The sequence below is a fragment of the Arvicanthis niloticus genome, chromosome 9 (genome assembly GCF_011762505.2).
Source record: "Arvicanthis niloticus isolate mArvNil1 chromosome 9, mArvNil1.pat.X, whole genome shotgun sequence".
NCBI lineage: Eukaryota > Metazoa > Chordata > Mammalia > Rodentia > Muridae > Arvicanthis > Arvicanthis niloticus.
The window spans coordinates 10,401,326-10,405,199 of record NC_047666.1 but is presented as its reverse complement, the minus strand read 5'-3'; the positions used below and the strand labels follow the sequence as shown (position 1 = coordinate 10,405,199).

Here is a 3,874-nt window from a genome sequence, read left to right as displayed (position 1 = left end):
GTTTTATGCATAGTGCAAAGAAAGTCTATGTGAAAGGGGTTATAAGAGTTCATGTACTTCAGTGATTATTATTTAATGAATGTTGTGCTTGAAACACAGCAAAGAAAATTGTGTGAAGTCTGTTGTCATTTCTGTCTCAGATGAAATGTTACTTATTTCATTTTGTCATTTTCTGAATTTACAAAATCATATTAAGAATTGTAAGCACTGAGCAATATCTAGTTGTGTATTCCCAACTTAGACTGAGTGAGCATTTAGTAACTTATAATTTTATGTAAAGCTATTACATAGAAAATTTGCTGGCCCAGTAAATGCTGACCCTGGCATCAAACACACATTTCTCCCTGGTTTCAAAAGAGTGACATTCAGTTCCCCTTGTCAAAAATTTTTGCAGCTATAGTGACAGAAATTTATCTGTCCCTCGTCCTTCTAGTCCTGTACTCTATACCCACCCTCTATGAGTCTATGGATTGTGTTGAGGCCTGCTCCTTTTAACATAACTGTAGCTGTTTTTTATTCAGTCTCTGTTTTGCTCATAAGGTGGAATTCATTCAATGTTCTCAGACTCCACTTTTCAGAAGTAATTATCAACAGCTGCCAATGAAGTATGTTATTTATAAGCCAAGAAATTATGGTTGAATCAATAATGTTCTGATGTCTTAGTGTTCTGAAATTCTTCTGTTCATCACTTATCCAACCTCCCTTCCTTACTCAGAACCAACCAGCTTAAAGATTAACCTATAATACTTTGTCTAATAAGCCAAAATGTAATATTGCTCCTCTTCTTGCCTTTCAAACTTTTGAACACTTTTTTTTTCCTATAAAAAGTCTGCCGTGGAATAAGAAGAGGAGATGAAGGAGAGAAGAAGCTAGGTGATGAGAGAGAAAAAGAGAGAGGGGGGATGGAGGCAGATGTTCACGGGTCTCCACCAGTCAAAGATAGTTCATATATCTAGGTTGGGTATTGGGTTACACTTCTGATTGAGCATTACCAAACTTACAAAGCCTTTGATTAACATGTAAAAATTGTATAAAAGCAAAAAGGAAAAGGGGGCATGGGATAGGGGTTTTCTAAGGAGGGGAAATGGGGAAAGGGGATGGCATCTGAAATGTAAATAAAATGTAAATAAAAATAAATAAATAAAATTTAAAAATCTGCCCTGATAATTGTTTGATTTTATTGATTCAGACTCAGTTCTGAACTATTAACTTAATAGTGATTTGACCACTATTAAGGTCATTAAATTCAATAAACTATTCTCTCTCTGTCTCTGTCTCTGTCTCTGTCTGTCTCTCTCTGTCTCTCTGTCTCTGTCTCTCTCTCTCTTTCTCTCTCTGGCTTTTTGACAACCCATGTCACTGTAGTGCTTAAACCTATGTAGTGTTTACTGGGCTACCCTTCGATAGGCTGGTCAAAGGTAACACAATCCATGCATAGTATGGGTAACTGTCCCACACCACCAAAGTTGCTCTGCATCCAATGTGGATACCAACACAGTCAAGGCCAAAATCCTGACATCAGTAATGACATAGTTGACTAAAATTATATTTATATGAAACAGGAACTCATTTCTTTGTTAAATAGAGCTTTCCAAGGTGTTGGGCATATTCTAGGAAGCATCTTGGGATGGTGCTGGAAGATCCTGGCTTTCAGGTTCTGGAGGGGGAACTGGGACAGCTTCTTTTTTTGGGTGGCCAGAAACTTGTTGGATTGTTCTCTCTATCTGTAGCCTGAAGATGTGGTTTAGTGTGGGCTCTACCACTTGAGAAATGATCCTGTCCACCCCTGCTTCCAACATGCCTGACTGAACCACACTCTGCCTCAGCCCATTTCACAACTGGTTCTTATTCATTTCAAGATTCCATTTCTGTTTGTCCAGATGTGTTGACACAAAATCATCCACCTTCTGCCTCAGGTTCTGGTAAGCTGGCTTATTGTCCATGTGGGTCAGGCAGTCCCAGTGGAAGCTGTCAAAAGGCCAAGGCTCTTGAGCTGCTCCACTATGAGCTCACTGAGCTGTGGATCTCTTGGAGGCAGCCAAGCAGAATTAACAAGAGAGCCTGCCCCACTTGAGCCCCCACCCCCTGCTGGTCCTGGCCTCCTGCAGCTTCTCCTGCACCTTCCTCCATGGCCACACCCTGTGCCCACACTGGGCCCCCACTCTGCTGCTCCTCTGGGAGACACTGACTGAAGATAGAGCCAGAGGCTGCAGAGGTGGGATTTGGTGGGTTGGGAGCCAGTGGGAACCATGGCCTTCCCTGCTCCCTTCTGTATTTGTTAAGGGAATTATTTATTGTAGCCGCCTGCAGCCACAAGTCAACTGGGTTCACCTGAAAGGGGGGCTGGGAATTGAAGGGGGAAGGAGGGCGAGAAGAGAAGAGGCCAAGACAAAGTTCTCTGATCAAGGCCCAAAGCTTTAATGTTCAGCTCTCAATTTAAAGGGGGAAGGCCCAACCCACAACCCCTCCTGGTTTCAGATGGGTGGGAAAATTCATAGTCCGTTCCAGGTCACAGCCGGAGATGTCTCAAGGCAAGACAAGGGGCAGTTCTGCTTCTGTGTTCTGGGCAGCCAAGGTGGGTAACTCCACCTAGATCCTGTCACTTGACCTTGTTGTGGTAAACAAGGTCTCTCAGGCTTGCTCATGGTGGGGGGAAGGGTACAGTTTCCCCTGTTTTGGTTAACTTAAAAAGAAAAGTTAGAGAGAGGTGAGGCAGGAATAGGGTCGTCGTGATATCTGGCTACTCCCTGCTGACATTGGGGGTGACGTGTCTCTAGGGGGAACCTAGAAGAATGGGTATGGGGGATGTTTGTCCAGTCTTAGAAGAGTTGGCTGTGTCCTGCTGTCCAGGGTTTATGGAGCCCATCTGAGGATAGAAGGTCAGGAGGAACAGGTCCAGTAGAAACAGCTGTGTGGCGTACACGATTTCATCCCATCTGAGGTACCCAGTAGCCGGGCTTGCTGGGAGAGATCTTTGTGTGAAGGCAACCTATCTGCCTGAGACACAAGGTTCAAAAGTTAACAACAACATGATTATCCAAGCTAAGTAGGAAATAAGGTGAAAGTGGAAATGTTTTAGTATCTAATCCAACTGCTGGTTGACAGGGATCAGATACAAGGTCTGTGACTGCTCAGGCTGGTAGATTTCAACAAAAGTTGTTTGTTTACAATAGTTTATAGCCCTCTGTTTCAGTGTTTTTCCATGGAGACCCAAGACTTTGAGCAGGCATGTAAATCAGGCCTATTGCTGATTTTAGGCTTATAGCTGATTTTAGGCCTTCAGTGTTAAGCAGTGCTGTCCCTGACGTCTCCTCTCTTCTCCAAGTATAGAAGGACCTTGGCGATTTTAATCTTGCCAAGGCAGGGATAGAGGCTTGACCTCCAGTAATTAAAGGGGACCTTGTAATGGCTCCAGTCCTCCTGTCGTTGTCCAGTGAGGCATAAGGGCCATACCCGTCCTGATGTCTTTTTCCTGGAGAAGGGATACTTTTTTGACATCAACCCCTATGCAGTCAGGCTTGTCCCTCAGGGAACTCAGAAATATATTTTTAACTTTTATTTATATTCCCTTGCAGTGCTTAGCCTCGCAGCCTATGCAAGAATTCAGATCGTCAGACAGAGGGGGTTCTGGATGGCCCCTCTCTGCTTGGTCTAGGGGCGGAAGTCCCCTCTTTTAGGTTGGGTGGAGATGAGACTTGGGAACACTCTGGATAGAGTGACAACCTTATCTAGAGTCTTGGGTCCTCCATGGCTAACACATGATAATGTATCTGACTAAATTTTGTTATCAGATTCTTCATCATCAGAATCATAATTATTAGGCTCAAGATCTGCATCCACTTGATGGACCAATCTTTCAGGCAGCCATCAGGCT

General features: G+C 43.7%; 1 pseudogene; it reads right to left on the bottom strand.

Moving 5' to 3' along the window:
• Nucleotides 1-1,610: 1,610 nt before the first annotated feature.
• On the bottom strand, nucleotides 1,611-2,251 carry LOC117715054 (biorientation of chromosomes in cell division protein 1 pseudogene; annotated as a pseudogene).
• Nucleotides 2,252-3,874: the final 1,623 nt, after the last annotated feature.